The sequence below is a fragment of the Varroa jacobsoni genome, unplaced genomic scaffold, assembly GCF_002532875.2.
Source record: "Varroa jacobsoni isolate VJ856 unplaced genomic scaffold, vjacob_1.0 scaffold_1384, whole genome shotgun sequence".
NCBI lineage: Eukaryota > Metazoa > Arthropoda > Arachnida > Mesostigmata > Varroidae > Varroa > Varroa jacobsoni.
In genome coordinates this window covers 61601-80560 of record NW_019214286.1, presented here as the reverse complement: position 1 = coordinate 80560, position 18960 = coordinate 61601, and the positions used below count along the sequence as shown (strand labels likewise).

Sequence of the window (18960 nt, the reverse complement as noted above, 5' to 3'; positions counted from 1 at the left end):
GATCTAGGTACGTTAATGGAGGATGTTTACTAATCTTCGGTAGGACTATATCTTCCTTCCACTTACACTTTGCTGTCCTGCAAACATGGGGAGGTTGCCTCTTTGTAAAACCCAGTTCTCGCTGAAATCTAATAGACACTTTTGCTGTTTACCAGAACGCAGATTCATGTGTAACTATAATTAACTCGAATCTCAGGTGAACGGTGCTCACGGAGAAAACGGCTGTTCGGCATTGAGGTGAAACGGCTGAATAGAAACCTGAATACAAACATTATTTTTATTACCAGCTTTGGGAATTGACCTAAAATGATGATACTGACTATAGAGGTAAATTTCAATGGAGAATCATACCTTTGAAGATGCCCAGCACGATTCAAGCTCCTAGGGATAACATACTCTGTTCTGCAACAAAAAAACCATTATTCTATGTTTGTGTGATAGAACATCTAGTTCAAAGAAACATTGGTTCGTGAACTGGCTTGTTCTAAATACTGGCATGGCAGGATCGACTCGCGTTAGCAACCAAAGAAAATAGAAAAAAATTATTAAAAAATAAATTAGGGTATAATATTTCATATTCAGCGAATGCGCCAATATATCTGTTGAATCTTACAATGCAGTACGTCAGAATGGGTATAGGCTACTCGTTATTTAGGCCTACTGGGTGACGGAATCGAGTTAGTGTTTCTAGGCATAAGCAGTGAAAATCAAATTTCTTGGGAAGCTGCTCTACAGAACTGCGCCCGAGAAAAAACCTCTGGAGCAGCCGTCAGAAAAAACCATTGTTGTCAGCTGCAGATATATTTGGTGGCTTTGCCTAACAGTACAGTTAGTAGTACTAATTAGTATCTTCCAATACTGTTACTACTATTTAAACTGTGAGTCTGCTGTAAGTAGATATTTAACTTATTTCATAGAAAACAGACTTAGCTAACTTGCCATTAAGCCATAAAATGTAATAAAGGAATTGAGAATTAGCAGGCAGTGGTGAGAATAACCCCTGTCGTCCGGGGTGAAGGCCCACATGAGGCCCATATTCTGATCGGCTTTGCTGTGGTAAGTTCCACTTGTACGTAACATGTAAAATTCAAGTCCTCTATAAAAAAAAAAAAAAGCGATTATGAAACAATTTATTTTCTGTAGCCGAAGTATTTAAAACGGTTAAGTTCTTTGCACGATATCGATATCAGTAGTACAACACCACATTCGGTAAAAGTATTCGAAATGTAAAAGTGTTTTTACCTTTCTGTTAATCCATTCTTGAATTATTAGTGAATTAGTGAACTATTATTATCAGTGAATTATTAGTAGAATTCAAAACAGAGACGTTTCCGGAGGGAAAAAAGGGGTATAGTTGTCTCCTAATAGCAACATTTGTCCTCAATGGTCGTGTCAAACAAATTTCCATCTGAATAACATCATCGGTTCTGATCCATATGCAGAGTTGGCAAATTATCATGGAAGTTTGCAACTGGGTACTCGGAAAAGTGTTTTCCTCTAGCCAAAACTGAAGCGAATATTTTTTACATTTGACAACTTTATTGTTAAGTTATACATGCACAGTTTTAGTCATTCTTCATAATTCTATAATGGTAGATGTTTATGGTTTCTGGGTGAAATATCGCAATGAATGACTTTTGTATATCTTCACTGAATTAACATTTTTAAAGGAATTCTGTAGAGATCGAAACAGACGGCAGTCTGATGGGGTAAAATCTAGGCTGTATAGTGGATGCATTTCAATAGTCCACCCAAGTCCCTCATTTCTTTTTGTCGACTAGTTAAAGATGTATGTGGTCTGGCATTTCCTTGGTAAAAGATAGCGATTTTTTAGTGGCTTGCTATAATCTTGACGGTCGTTACTAGAAGAGGTTCAGCCTAATCGTCCTGTCACGTGACAACAGCTCATAATGCACGCTTCGTTTCCAATTCTACCAAACACCTAAAATTACCTATTTTGGCGCCGATCAGGGCTTTGCGACCGATTGCAGCGCCTTTCATTGTTGCAATACCTGCCGTTGGTGTTAGGTAAGCTGAGCTGAAAATAGTGCTCGCACCGGTCCCACACGGACGATCCATGGCACGAGAAGCGTCTTTTGGATAGGAATTTCTCAATGGAAGCGACAGAAGCAGGTTTAGGGCGTTTCTTGTGATAGCGCATCTGAACTACAAACCGCAGACATTTTTCATAGGTCTGGCCAACATTTTTCGTAATCAAATTATTAACTAATAACAAATTTTTGCAGGAAGACGCTGTACCACGTCTGAATTAAATGTAACAATTTTAGCACATCTATTACTGCCATTGAAATGAATGCAGTTTTTGACGCCGCCGACCCATCATAGCTTTAATGTTTGATACCTTAGACCACTAAAATTTTCAATTTTTCTTGATTTTTTAAATAATACATAAAAAGAGCTGTGGCGTTTGTATTGGTCTACGTATGTATATTATTATACGCCAGCTGTGCTGACACGATCACTAAAAACTTTCGGTTCTAAAAGAATAATACGGCTTTTTCTGTTCCTATACTTCCAACAGTTTTTTTTTTTTTTTTTTTTTTTCACTGATCTCAAGGTATAAAACAATAGTAATAGCAAATCCAAAACGTCAGATATGAACGTTTAAATAATAAGTGTAATCGTATAGATCTCAACTCGTCATTCTATTATCTGCAGCCGAGTTTCTTTTGTAAGCTGGCAGCTTTAACTTTTGTTGGTCCTTACTGGTGCCCGTTTTAGCTCTGACTTACTGCTTCATTCTATATTTGATGAAGATTTCTATATATATATATTATAATGTCACGGTTCGTGAGGGCACACAATACGTAGACAGGAAACTTATGCATCCCACAATGATAAATGTCTTATGATTTAGGACCTTGATTTCACGATAGGTCGTTGAAAGTAAATACAGTGTGAGCAATAAAATTTCGCAACAACAACAATGTTAAAATTAGTTTATATGTTGAAATATCGTAATTAAATTTATCATAGCAGATGTTTACATTTACACCTGATCTAAAAGATCAGGCCTATACAAGAACTAGTAAATTTTGTTCCATAGCTTTCGACATCCGCCGAACACTCGAATAGGTGCATGATGTGGTAATATAAAGAGGGTAGTTGGTCCATCGTACAATTCTGACTGCTTCAATACGACGATCGCAATATTACGATGAAAAGTTGCCCTCTTTTGTACCTCGATGATCTATTTATAGGCACATTATCTATGCTCTGTTCCATTCGAGAACTTCTGTGATAACTCGTTTTTCTAACTGAGGTCTTGAGACGTAGTTATCTGTTTTCTGGTCCTATACATCTTAATTTCCGTATTTGAAATCATTGCATTAGTAATGAACTTTCGCTGAAGGCAGCGCTGCCCAGCGTTTTCATTAACAGTGCTCATACCTCCGAAGAACATTACCAGGCAATTATACTCAATACTAAACGAAATTAATTGATTGTTCTGTCTTTTAAAGAAGAACACGTATGGAGCGAAACGGTTATTAATATTAAATCTGAGATTACCACAGAGCTTTGGGTAGGGGCAAATTCGTTCTGCGCTGAATGGAATCCGACGATTAACAGACGGCTTGACAAATATTTCAACAAGTAGAGAGGCTCTACTTTGAATTATCAGAAAAAGTTATAGGCTGTTTGAATCAATTTCTAGCCAAGCTAAAAGGTCAACAACAATAATAATAAACGTGGATTTAACTGTTCCCACAGCAGACATGGTAGTAGTAGTAGTATAAGTTATTATTTTTTTGTGTATTTCTGAAAGCGTTTGAAATAGGGAGAAGGGAAGCAAAAGTTGAGAGGAAAATATGTATTCCGACCTTATTTGTAGAGATTCTAAAACAAAAAAAAAGACTTCCACGCGACAGAATAACCAGAACCTCGTAGCTAGAATGCGAATAATTGTGTAAAGCCTCTAGTACGAACCAGCGGGAATCTGAGCTGGTACGGGTGAATGAATGTCAAAGAATTATATGCAAAAAATAATCATGTCCACAGATTGTTCTGATCTATTGCCGGAAAGCCCTAAACCTTGGACCTTCAATTTTCATGTGTTGTTACATAGTAAAATCAAAACAGCTAGCCGTCTAGTCGAAACGAAAGCCTATAACATTGTCGAATAATACGATAAAGATACCTGCGAACCCCGCACGGGGTAGATAACAGTGAGTAGTGCTTAATAGATATACATATATGTAGTTCCAGTCTAATTGCAAGCGTTTTTCCAAACTTTTTTTTAGTCAATTTCGAAAAATGTAAGATCGCCTTGTTCTTATTTTTCTGTGTACATATATCTATATTTGTATCGTTTCTACCACTCTGCACAAACTGTTTTGCCGGGCAGAATTATTTATAGAAGATTATTAATGACAATATTTAAAATTCCTCATTAGAATTAATGATTATTATTTAAGAAATTTAAAGTGGAATAAAAAAGACTCGGTTTCATAGTAATAACACTTCTTAAATTCAGCTAAAACATCTTCAGTTAACTCGTTTGCGAGTACCTTTCGTAGCTTATCGTTATCTAGATATCTGTCGTTGGTTAGACACAGCCACAATGATAAGGATAGGAATTACAGCAATCAAAGATACACAGGCACTCCAGTTGTAGTTACATATAGGGATAAACGGTATTTCTGGCTCAGAAAAATCAATTTTTCGAGTTTGCATTAAATATTGCTTTGAAAAACGAGATGAAAGCAGTAAAGATTAGAGAAACAATCCAGAAACTGACTATAAACAGAGGGCAAGCTATGTGCTTATAAGAAATTTATGCGAATCTTTGAAGTTCTGTAGGCAAAAAATATTTAACTTTTGACTTACACACGAATGCACCTTAAGTGACTTAATCGTAGTGTAGTCGATTCTAGATCTAGATTCTAGAAGGCCAGTTTATTAAGCAGCATCCTTGATAACCGCCTCCATCTACTCGCAGAGCAGTAGCCATCGATGTAGATTGGCAATGTCTACATAGCATGAGTATATTCCACTAAAAACCTGAGTTATTGTCTTAATTATATATACAGTAAAAGTCATCATAACTTGTGTTTAAAACAGAGCAACTACGTGTTAAAATAAAAAAAAAAAAAACAAAAATGAGATCTCCTAATATATCGTGTTGTCTAGGGCCCAAATCGTATGAGCTTGATGCGATTCTTACGGAGACACGTGATAATGCCAACAGCGATATTCTCCGTCCCTAATTCCTGCGCTTCATTATGTTCAAAAAGGACCAAACGGCATAACAACTAACATAGCATTATAACAGCATGAGGTGCACGCGATTACCACTGTAACTTCATTTTTTTCGGACGATGAATCGAATGTTCCCAAGTAGACACAATTTTATTAAAAGGATGGTACATGGTCACGTGTGGATTGATGGTCTAGGGGTATGATTTTCGCTTTGGGCGAGAGAGGTCCTTAGTTTATATCGCTCTTTCCTGTATAGTCGAAATTGTCATTTAGAGTGCAATCTACGATGAAGACTGCTTAATTCTGCGGCATACTATTATATTACTAGTAGTGTTATGATGTATTTTGATATCAGAATGTAATACGAAAAGTGCAGTCGGCAATTCAGCAAAAAAAAAGGGTTATTTACAACAACGGTAGTCGCCGTCTTGAATGGCTGAGCTGAAAGCCCCTGCCTAGGTTATTCTGTCAAACTCTAAAGTCACTAAGGGTACCATTTTCAATGAAGCTTTTAAATAATCGAATGCCAGCATCGCGTCAGGGCTCAGCAACGCCAGATAGTATGATCTTGTCTTTGGAAATGTTGCATCGTTTCAGATCTATTTTTTATCCTTTGAATCAAATGATCATACATATGTGGGCACAGTATGTATATCTGGAAGCAACGTCCCTATTTAACCAAATTAAACTGTATTTCAGCTAACTAATATCTCAGTTTGATATGTTGGTCAACAAGGGAAGGAGGCTGACGACCTCCTGAGATTTCGGCGCATATTACGGTCATCAGAATACATTTCGTAGGTGATGCCTTGTTGGAGACGTGTATCTAGGCCTTGTGTGTAAATGTCATACACAGCAGAGTCTAGAGGCGAACCCTAAGAGATCTGGTGACTCGGTCAAGCTCAGAGTCACCTTAACCATGCAGTTCGACACTGTGAGGCTTCACTATTATCAAGTAGCCACCTTAGGACTAACTCCTTGACAGCATCATTTCGAGAACAATATAGTGCTTTCTTTAGTTAAACGTACACAAAAATTCAACTATAGTGCATAAAGAGACACAGCCAGGTTACACGTAAGAGCCTAACGATGGTCCTTCATACTTCTAGCAATCCTGTACAGTTTAACAGCGCTTTGCAGAAGGCATGCTTTCGAAGCAACGATGCCATAAAATGGTAAATGGCATTAACGATTATCCTTACCATTTGCTAGGCTTCGTATGCAGCAATTGGCCTGTAACTTTCTAACTGTAAATGTAAAGTTTTCTAAATTATTAACTTATTATTAACTAAATTATTACGAACTGTGGAATATAACTAATGTATCTAAACTTTTGTACGGCTTGTAAGACAAGAACACGTTTCCTTTCGGCACTGCTAATTTTCATGAGAACTTTCATGGAAACATTTTTCATCACGCCTGTGTCCAGTAATATAAAACTTTTCACGGTCGCTTATAAAACGATGAGCTTTCTCATCTAGGATCAATTGTTTTTTATACGTTTGCTTAATTATCTATTTTTCTATAGACTAAGTCGAATGCTTCCAATCAGCGATTATTTTACATAAGATAAAGCAAGATCGAATTCCGCTAAAACAGCTGAAAATTACACACAATGGCTAATGTGGCTAGGAGTTGGATTTTCATTTTAACTAAGAGAGGTCCCAATCCTAGATGAGTCGAATTTTATGTTTTTCTTTAAAATGATACCATTTATTAGAGATTATTTTACAGCTTCATATTATTCTCCAAGTAACTATGATATATCAGCGAGCGCGCATATGGCAGTTTCTCCCGGCCACGATGTATCTCCTAGAAAACACGTGATACAAACTGCAGTAATATTGAGTGAAATAAACAGTATTTAAATGTACTTCATACGGAAATCAAATTTCTGATCCTCTACATGTGAATCCTGCTAATCGATGAGGCCTCTCTGTTCGACTGGAAAAGTAAGCAACTAAATGAATAAATTAGAAGGGTACTGCTAGCACCCATGTAATCAATCGACTTTGTGACGCGTCACGTGCAGAACCTTATTATTTTTAGTTGATTATTCATCGACTCCAGACCACAAACGAAAACCGTCAATAAGTATGAAAATAAATACTATTTTTAGATTTCTTATGAATACCGCAAAAAATAGAAAATGTACTTACTATCTCAGAGAAGAAACTAGATCAATGTAGGTTAATTTATTTTTAACAATACGTATAAAAAACTATGATAACACAATTCAAATCGAGAACAACTGACCTCGCGCATATAAAAAATAACTTTGATTCGTAATCAGTTCTGTCTTAAAAACAGAATTCAAATGCATTTCGATATGCATATGTACGTAGCGTTCTTTGGTAGCCGATCTTTGGTAACAATCACTCAGCACAAATTGGGCTCAAGCGATATTCTGTATAAAAAAAAACAACATTAACAGGCATTCATTTCACCTCACAAATAATTAATCTACCTAATTCTATAAAGATGTTTAACATGCTTATATTGGTAAAATATGTAATGATATAACAGTTCAATAGTTTACGTTTATTATCTTTTTATGCAAGGCTATACACTTTTCCGCTTCAAGTTTTAATTGGAATTGCAGAATGCTGCGACTTCAAAATCGTTTTCAAGGCGCAAAAATGAATCCTCAATACATTTTTTTTGAGTCTTCCGAATAGATCTTCAAAGCCATACGTAGTGTCGAAATAACGTGATGTTTCAGGTTAGTTACGATACACCAACATTGTAACGTATCCTTGCAAAGAAGCTTGGTCATCCCGATTTGACTGAACACCCTTTGTTGTTGGAGGCCTGCAAGAAGGTTTCTTACCAATGAATGACTGACCGGAATGTTTTTGCCAGCTTCATAAATTTTGTTATTCTGTATTGTTATGCAAATCGTATCATAAAAGCGTGCCATTGAACCTGCGTAAACATTATGAATCGTCATATTTTTTTCCAAGTCATGAATTATATCGGCCACAAGGAGTTGTCTAGCTAATGCACTCCGGACGTCGTGTCGTAATGTTACCAAAGGGTAACAAGGTACGTCGTCGTAGTTTCTTTAGCTTGGTTTTTTTAAAGCAGCTGGGTTTCCATTGTTGGGAGCTGACTTCGGTAGCATTCTCAGATATAACATCAATAGCTGCTAACAACTGGGACTCGAAGTCGAACTGTATTAATTGTGGGATCTGTATTTTTTTTTCTATTACAAACTTCCTAGACAAATACGTTGATCATCGCCTCCTTCAGGAACCTCCCTTAAGAGCTTTCCTATTTGATGCCACGTGTACTATCTGGGATTTCCTGACAAGCCTTATTTGCACGAAACGCAGCACGAAGTGAAGTAATACGTTAATAGTTTGCAAAATAAAGCGATATGTAAATATCGATCAGGTTATAATGCTATACATGTTATATACGGTACGTATTTGTACAAGAATATAGCACAGTAAAAATTATATAAAACGTTTCGATAACTCGAATTTGACGCAAATCGCACGACTGATGTTCAGCTAGAATACGCCAGCGTTTTGAAAGTGAAAGTTGATTGGTCACAAGGCTGAGCGTGCACGCACTTACTGGTTCTGTAGTAGGACGAGGATCGGTCAAGGTCCATAAAGTATGGCTTGGTCCCGCAAAATAGACAACGTGGGTACTTATAAACCTTATCTTCATAAGGTCCACTATCCATATCGCATGATCTCCGTCGTGGCGAAAGAAACAGAACTTTGGATGTACGTGCCTTTTCATGAATTACAGATCCGCCACGAACCTGATACAAACTCTAAATAGGAGCTAAGAAACAAACACTATCGAGCTTTGATGTACATCTGTGCCTAAAAAAATATTTAAGAATATTCAATTTAAAAATATACAAGAATAATTATTCTTGATTGAAAACTAGTCGAGGGACTGCATCCTTTGTAATGCGCCCCCCTGCCGTTCGTCATCGTTATCAGAAACACTTAGTGCTGTCACTGTTTAATGCCACTACCGAATCGTCAAAAATATGTAAAAGAAACTAACTGTCTCACTTGACCGTTTCTTTACTTTTGAATAAATCTCAAAAATTTACGATGGGAGGTTACATTTGTCGCGGTCACTAAGTTACTTACAGCAAACATTTAGGCATCAAGGTTTGTAGCACTGAAAGCGCTAACTGCTAAGTACTGCACTTTCCACCTTTATAACTCTCACTCCTGAAAGCCTCAAAGAACAAACTAAAGGACATCAGGGGCAGGACAGCGCTCAATGGGAGCTAAGTCAGAGCACTACAAGTTAATAGGCCCGAAAAAAAAATGGCAACGAAGTGGCAGATGCTGCGACAAACTTGGCCTTAACATCAGGACTGCTAACAGCAAAGTGCATTGTCCTGAAATTATACAGTTCGAATATGCATTGAATTTCGGATTGTTGAGACGGATCGACTGCACTGAGTATCCTGTTGAAAAATTAACTATAAAATTATTATTAATGAGCTGGAAGAGTGGCACCAGCTATATTGCGATCGTAGTCAGCTGATATGAGATGGTACGGGATAATAAATCATGTTGAAGAAGGTTGTCTTGAAGCTTTTACGCTTAAGAGCATAATGGTTGCTTTCAACATTTTAGCTGAATGCTTTTAAAGAGCAAAACTCTGTGCAACAGGTGTTCCTTGCGTTTTCTGTAGACAAGACCTTAGTCCAGTGTAACTAATTCAGAACTGCAATTCGAATAGCACTAGCTAAAATAAGCAAATTCTACCATAAACTACAGAAAAACTATAAGACAGACAACATTTCCATTGTAACAACGTTAACGCCAATCGTCTCTGGCAAAACATATCTGCACAATGGCCGAACCGTAAAACAACAACAATAACAAAATAGATATGGTCATTGTTAAGCGGCACTGGCCCAAGAGAAGTTGCCAGCTGAGACGTGCTTGTTGAGACAGCTATTGGGAATAAGGCATTTTCCTGATTAACCAAGAATTACGGTATCTGAATTGGACTTCTCGTTACTTTCTACCTGCGGTGATCATAGAAAAGGAGGAACAGGCGGTAATTTGACGTCTTCCGTCACATCCGTTAGGTCCGTGGATCAGGAGTTTTTCCGCAAATGTAAGACTTTCGTCAGTGAGCATCCACACCAATTGTGCCTTCCGAAGACGTTGACGTTTTCCCACGTTTTGTGACAGCTTTCCCTGAACAACGAACCAATCTCTCAGCGGTCGCGACTGTCATCTGCATCATTGACGAACTTTGAATGTCAGAAAAATGCAAACGTATTTTCGTGTCTCGCTGTAGATGGGAGCATTTGCTTTTGGGCTAAATGCAAAAAGGCATGTGTAGTCATCCTGGCTAACGCTACTTTCACAAACTACCGATTGTCGAATACGCCGTTCTTTGCAAAAAAAACCGGCCTCATTTTGGGAAACAAAACTCCCTCAATTCCCGACCATCCACAAGCCGTCAAAAAGACCAAGAGATATAGAGATGGCTTAATATCGTGCGTGAAAAATCGATGAGGCAGGATCTAGTTGCAGTTCTAGCGGTGTAGCGACTAGTAGCGATTTTCAACAGAAGTTATATGGTTGGCTGGACAAAGTGGGTAGGGAGGTAGCATTGTCAGCGTAACGGTCGTTGACAAACTAATCATAGTGAACTTGATAAGCATTCTAGTGTGTAGTTAAGGACCGCTTTGACTTATCGGAAAAATAACTTTGTTTTCAGTAAGTTTGCTAATTAAGGCTGTAAAGCTGTAAACATATGTCCGTGTTGCCGAAAGTGAATGGTGACTCAATTGAAGACAAAGTTCTTCGTGACGCTGACGACGATTTTGCTTGTTGCGACTTATGTCGCCGGCAACACCGATTTACGTTTACGGTGGCATAATCACCGAGTCAGTCGGACATAAACTAAATGGAAATGAGTAACTATAATGCTAATATATCTGACAATATTCAGTGCATTGAAGCTCTGTTCTTGTTTTTCTTGCATTATGGTGGAATCAGAACTGAAGCTGCTAACCCGGATATCCAAGCAGGATAAATACTTCGCAAGTAAGCCATAGTGTTATGGAGCTAGAAGCAACCTGCAGTACGATTTCCTCACTGCATTTTTTGCGGCTTAGCTTCTTTGGCGATCTGGAGCAATCGTCATTGCGTGCAATATTTATAGTCTTCTGCTAGCAATTTATCTAATAAGGTTTCGATAAGCAAGTATTGTTGCCGTATCATACAATAAAAATGTGGACGTTTTCTATCTCTAAATGTCTTTATTAATTATAGGTGTTCAATGGCGCATCCTCGCTTTGGCGCGTCCGCATGCCAGTGTAGGGTTAACATGGCCGTTCGGTAGAATACGTTTATACATTTTTATTTAAAAAAAAAGTTCTATATTTTACGGACCTCTATGGATTTCATCACGAAGCATCGAAGATCACATCTTACATCACAGCACGCAATAATCTTTACGTTCGACAAAAACCTATAAAAGCTGTCTGTTTAACCTTGATGTATATTCCACCCGAGTTTTACTCCGCTCTTTTATCAGGGTGTAGAATGTATAAGAAAAAAAAATAGCAAGCGAGTAACGAACGCCAAAACGTTGAAACAGATATTTTCCTGTATTAAAGTCAATTTAATAAACCAAATATGAAAAGGTGGTAATTATACTATTTCTCTTATATTCGATAAGGATAACAACGCCGGTTTCTAACTTTGTTATTAAAATGAACGTTACATATTGATGTTTTTAATTGTGAAAGAATAATACGGCAGACATCATGCTCGGTGAAAGCAATGTAACAATACTTTTATTAACGCCTTGGTTTTTCAACAATGAGCGTCTAGAAACACAAAATATCGCAGGCTGTTTTGAAGTATTGCCCTCCCTTTAAATCTGCTTAAGCCATTTGCTAAAAACGGACGACTTTGAATCACAGAGTCAACTTCATGCCAAGCTGATTCCTGCTCTGTTAACTGAAATGAAAATTTCAAAGGTTTAACCTGGTAACCAATGTAGGGCCAATTTAATAGGGCTATCTAGCAAAAATGTGAAAAAAGTAAGCCACAATCAGCATTTACAGAACGACTTAGTCTTCGTAAATTTGTTTTCAGAGTCATGAAGTTTACTCCTATAGGTAAGTACACTCCGAGAAGTTAAAGTAATGATCATTAACAATAATAATTGCATCAGGAATATAGCTAGACTCCGTTCGTTCCATAACATAATTACCTAAACGTGCGAAAAGGTACTAGTCTGCTTTGTATAACGTGAGATTCCCGGCCCTTACGAACATAAATGTCTTTTGTATATATATATAAACTTTAAGAGCGCATTCCGTCCTATCGTTATTTAACGCATGCAGAGCTGTAACATGATTGAACAACAAGATTCATCTAAGAGCGTGTTACAAACTGGTCTTCGTATTGGTCCGAAGTCATTGGCGATTCTATACACATGTATCGGCAATGTTTACGGTATGAAGCCGCGATTGGCAGACGAAGACAACGCCCACTCTTCCACAGCTGGAACGATCTTTTTAGCCGGGTACCGCTATATACAAACGCGATGTGGCAAGCAAACACTTATAACGAGAATACACAAATGCCGAACGAAGCACAGTGAATAGTGCCAAATAGAGGAAATAGTAGGAAAGACTTATTTATTATAATGGCCTATGCGGAAATAGCGGACCAATGATAATACATCGCCGTCGAATACATAATGTATTGTCCAAGTATGAGCGCATTACATGTGTATGCATGTAAATGTGTGTGTCTACTGACGTATGCATGTGAGGGCACACTGTTGCCCAAATCAGAGACTTACTTACACTACGAACAAAAATAATATATGCGTAGAGATTTGTAATACGCTATGTTAGTGAAATGGTTCTCTTCCTTTGAATAAAGCAGCGTGAAAACGAACGGTATCAATGCGGAAGGCAATTTCTATTACCATCACTAGAGGAAATTACTGGAACAGACGCATATTACAATCATATCCTAGTCGTATTATCGACATAAAACCGCCGAAAGTCGTCTCCTCTTGTTAAAAACATGATCGTATAATCGTAGCTACGGTAGGCCTACCTAGGTACTCCTAGAGCACGCAGTTCTGTTATGCAAAGTTGTTGTCGCAGATGATATGCGTACGTTCTATACGTGCAAATAAATACAATAGGAAACAAACAGGCTGTATCATATTGAGTCAAGTGATAGAGTCGCGTGTCGAACGGGCGTTCCGAAATATTACGGATAGAAATAAACACCTGTCACGACAGCGGAAACCTGACTAGTGAGACCGAGGTAACCACAATATTATCCAACGAAAAAGCAAGTCTGTATCCCGAGACCTAGCTACAAGTACGATAGCAATTCGTACTCGGCACATTTTGTGGGTATTCGAGTTTCTAGCCGGTCAAAGCTGGCTTTGTTGATGTTTTTCCAGGATTCTTGCCAGGAGAATGGCGAACGACAAAGGAATATCTCTCTGTAGAACGCTTGTAATAGATTATGATATGAAAAACTATGAAAATCTCATACTACATCTGCAGTAGCCGCTTTCAATGGGATGAGGCCTAATTTGACCTATGCTAGAGCTAAACTTCGGCACAATTCGAATATACGCGACCATTAATATATACGCAAGTGGGTAATAGAAACGAGTTTTGAGCTTGACTTGAAAGGTCTCAAATCGATACCCCTATACTAATCCATACTTCAGGATTTTATTACTTCGCGTTTGTTAAAATATTTTGCGTATGTGCCTGTAGTCCCAGTTCAGCAAACGCCATTTAGAGAGAAATTCACAGATACATGATTTTTTGTCCGCCTCTATCCGCTTACAGAGAGAGAGGGGGGAAGGGGGCATTGTGCCACACAAATGATTATGACCATACAACAGCTCTAATCTAATAAGCTCCCTTAGATTTTTTTCTAGCTTTTAATAAACAAATGTTTAATAAATCGGATGTACCTCAATGGCAGAAAGTTATCAGTTTCGGCAAATGGGCCCAAACTTGTCTACTTTTCAACACTCGTTGCATTCCCGACGCTATTCCAGTTACGCAATAAAACGGACATGAAGTACCGCTAACGTAAGCTATTGTCAGCTGTCGTGACTTGACCATTACGGCGCTCTGGATGCTGGTTACCCATTTTTGAAGGCGAGCTCATAGACTAAACAAAAGAAAAGGAAGCGTTGAAGCGGTAATCGGCAATCTTAATTATTACAGCCATAATAATAAGGGTTCACGGCGACTAGACGATGCCATCGGGATGCATCTTAACATTGAATTTGTAGAGTTGTTCACGATGTGTGTGTGGGAGTGCTCGGTGCAAATTGGATATCTCGTGACAAAAAAAAACACGATCCAAATGTCTTCTATTTCGTAAAAGTCCCATCGTATAGAGTGGCTTCAGTCAAACGCCTTTAGTGTCTCAGCTTACAGTTTGTGTTTTTGCAAAACCTGAAATTCTAGCTGTCTAGAATACTTTCGATAGCTAACAATCCCTAACGGACCATATTTCCCCTACTGAACGTATGATCAATCTGTTCGAGAGAAACTACATTAAATTCAATCTAATATTCACGTTATACCTATATGGTGCCTTTTTCATACGAGCTGTTCTGCTATGAAAAGTGATAAGAATATGTGAGAATATGCAGCAGGATCCAATCAAATGTTTGCAGGGTATCGTGAGCTCCAAGTCATCTGTTTCATTACTGCGTGTCACTATTATGTCGTGCATTATTCATCGACTATATAACGCTGCTATCAATACAACCATTTTGCCTCGTTGGATAATTTTTGTCATTACATTGATATAGAGCAACGCAGCTATAAGTATGCACCGTCAGCGTCCTGCCACGACATTTACCCGTTTTTCGGCATCAGAGTTTGTAAACCAGCAATGCAACGACAGATCCACGTCAATACGTAGGCGCTGTTGAAGTCCCGTGAATAGTTTTATCACTTCGTTTACTTTGACGCCAAACCGACAAAAAATCTACTATAACCATGTATCACTAACGAAATTGAAAATCGGCTTTAATACGGTTAGGGCTAAATATGCATCAGTGCGACACATCAGGGCCCATCGGTAACTTAGCAATACTATGCCCAGTAATGAACGAAGAGACACCAAAACAGGTCGTTAGATAAGCACAAGATCTATGCTACGTTGTTAAAGGAGCCACTGACTTCTCCAGCCTGCCAACACGATACGACATGTTTCGTCTGCTCTAAGCCGCACATGATTCGAAAATGAAGCATTTTATCAGTACATCGTCCTGTATACGAAGCTTTTTTGCGGCCCGGACCAGCGTGTTCGGTAACAATAACCCTGTCCAAAAGAGCAAGCGCACGGCGGTAGAAAAGACATTAGGATATTGTTGTTGTTGTTGTTGTTGTTGGTGGCGTAGGCATCCTTGAAACATATTTTTCGGAACAACAGAAGCTTCTGTGTATGACGACGACGCCACAACAAATCGCGATATGATTGTGAAGTGTGACAAAATTAAATGCAATAAGTTAGTATTGTTAATTATTAATTAAAGAAGGATTGCAATCATTGTGGTGCAAAGCTGAAGCAAGTGCATGGATGCTTATAACGTGGGTGTACGTGTCTTCTTTTGCTGTGAAGCCGTGAAGTAGAATAGATAAAGTATAACCTTTATTACACATAATTTCTAAATACGAAATGTGGATTTTGAAAAATTTTCGAAAATATTCCGCGTAAACAAGACTTTGGTAATATTGCGTATACGAGACCCGGGTCATTGATTTTGCTACTTGTAACTAGTTATTATTCTAACAGTAATTCGATCGGCCAGATCATTTTGCATATCGTGACGTTAAACAGTGCGTTTTTGCTTAACATATAACAGTCAGCTTCATTTTCGGTTAATGGCTCAATCTTAAAATCTAGAAGATCCATTTAGTCGTTTTGCATTACTAGGTAATGTGAATCTATTCAGAGGTCAACGTCTAGTCGAAATTAACAGCATGTTTATTCATTTAGAGCGCGTAAATTTAAATTAGATGGCTTAATTTAGAAAAACAATCAAGTCAATACATGGTCTACCTAAAAGATCGCTATATATTTTAAGCAAATGCGTACTAACTTATCAGTCAGCCATCGTACTAAAGCGTTTTCCGTCCGATTTTATAACAGTAACATAGCTACTTTCAGTTCACTCCGTATGTGTTCGCTTTAGCAACTGAACGGAAAACCGCATCAAAATCATACGCCTGGCTAATTCCGTCTCGTTTTAAATACGCTTACTGGAAATCTCACAATCACAATGTTTCTACTATAAATTTTATCCAGTTGTGAGAATGAGATATATGAAAAGGCTGAACACCCTGACACTCCCAGTATGGAAACCTAATGGTTACGTAGTAATCTTGCTATGAATAGATACGGCCATAGTGCACGTACGTCTTCATTGATAAATATATCTCTAGCTGGCTGTATGTGAGTGGGAGTTGGAATGGCTCAAATCATTTCATTCGTCCTTTAACTTCTAATAAAAGAACTAAATAAATATAATGGGCTCTATCCATTGCTTCGTGGTGGTCGATACTGATCTGCGTAACTATTACTTACCGCGTTTCCGAAATTCTTCGTCCGTCTAAATTCAGTCTCGACAGGAAACGACCGGGAACCCCGGCAGCCCCACCTATACTCATTTTTCTGATGCCCGCCAGCTTGAGTAGGGCTTTGTTCCCCTGTCCAGCTTAGCAACTTCACTGCGTTGTACGTTGGCGGTCATGTAGGTCTGATGGACTATCCTATAAATATCAAAGCAATGATACGGGGCAACTGGACGGTGCGACGTATGCATTATTTATATTTAGCCGGATGGAGAACTTCGAATTGTGAATTGTATTTGTGCGAAATAGAGGCAAGCATTATGATATCGTACCTATTATCAGAGAAAGACCACCGCCTACATTTGTGTAGAGGTAAGACGCCACTGAAAAGGTGAATTTAAACCGGTACTTAACAGCCGGCCCGACTAAAACACAATTCCACGTAAGAGTTCTCGCACTGTTTCCCTGCTATTGAGTCATATGTTACTTATTAACAGTCAAATCGTTCCTTGGTCCTACAGTTATTCTAATAAGAAATAAAAATGTAGTGTCATAAAAACAACTCTAAATACGAGATGGTGACTCTGTCGTACGTTTTATTAACACGTATGAGAATAATCGGACGCTCAAAATTTGTCTAGCGATTGGCTGTGTTTCTATTCGTGATTTGCAATGGTATCCTACCATCGATGTATTTGCAGGAGGCGTTTTAATAAATACAGCCGTTAGAAAGGCGAGGTAGGACGTAATCTCTTTTGAAAAATCTATAAATAATAATCTATGATTATATCTATAATATATTATATCTATGATAATAGTTTATTGAACAGAGATCAATGAGGAAACTGTGCTATGTCCACGATATATTTATGAGGTTACAATTAAGTTGTGTGATAAGTGATAAGCAGCATTTTTCACTAGCGCTTTTGTAAAAAATAATAAATTGCCTATCTGATAATAGTTAAAAGGAAAACGTCTGTGCTTTATTGCTTCAACCCAATTATTAGCATATTTCGAAATAAATCATCCTACAAGGTCCTTCGATGTCTATGAAACCATGTAGAAAATTGCTTAAGAAGGACGCTGAAATATTTGCTAGCAAAGCTATGCATCTGCTAGTTATGCCAGCTATTTCTAAGTGTTGCCGTTACTAAAATGAAGACGCTTACATTCATCACATTTGTTCGGTTTTTTTTATTCTAAGCGAAAAAAAAAAAAACACCATTACACATCTGTTGTAGCAGTGGATACTTTCCGATTCAGCTAAGACGCTCATCCTTTTTTTTTCGGAAATCATATTACAAACAATAATAATAATATAAAGATCTGTGTTATATTAAGAAAAAAAAATTCTGAAAAACATCTTTCATGAATGGAAGACTTTTCAGAGTTTTTTTCATTTTTTGAAAAATATTTTGGAAAGACAAAAAGTTCTAGACCTCCTGTCCTTAAACAAGCAAAGCGCTTTGACCTTATCGTGTTTTAGTTATAAAATCTGAAAGAAATAAATTGTAAAATCAATAAGCTGAATTAACGGGGGACGTGGACAATTTTCCCTTACTTCCAAATACATCTCGGTGGCATTACAGTTGAAATACAAACACTGTGTAAGCATTGAAATATCTTCACACATAATCAGTAAAAAAGACAATTAAAGTGTAGCGTAGCTGCATAATCATCTAAAATCAACTATAAAAGAGAAGCTCAGAGAATTTGAAAAATACGATTTTCTAAATTGAAGCTTAGGCGTTGTAAATTATTCCGGGATGCATACATACTATACAACCTATGTGAACGAAGGAAGTTATCAAAATACTCTAAAATAAGAGATTTATTCACTCAAAAAGGTTTCAGGTTCACTTGCCATAGATTTTTCTTTTGATTTGACACAAAATAGATAAAGAGGTAGGATGGTCCTTTAATATCCGTGTAGATTTTCACCTGTCCTATTCTATGTATGCATTACACTCAAAAACAAGCATCGATTCGGATAATTTTAGCTTAACATACCGTCTTTGGCCGTAGCTTTCTTTTTTTCCTAATAACTTACCGCCAATGTTCCTTAACGTGTATCGTACTGAACGATATGAATTTTTCCGTCTGATCTCTTAGCAACGCTTGCGCTTAAACTGTTCAAAATGACTGCA

The 18960-nt window shown here is 37.8% G+C and overlaps 1 long non-coding RNA gene across 1 annotated transcript; it reads right to left on the bottom strand.

The window, feature by feature from the left end:
* Nucleotides 1-11990: 11990 nt before the first annotated feature.
* On the bottom strand, nt 11991-17751 carry LOC111269411 (uncharacterized). Its single transcript, XR_002685752.2, has 2 exons — nt 15096-17751; nt 11991-12188 (listed from the first exon to the last, which is right to left on the bottom strand). It is a non-coding gene; the product is annotated as an uncharacterized LOC111269411 (long non-coding RNA).
* Nucleotides 17752-18960: the final 1209 nt, after the last annotated feature.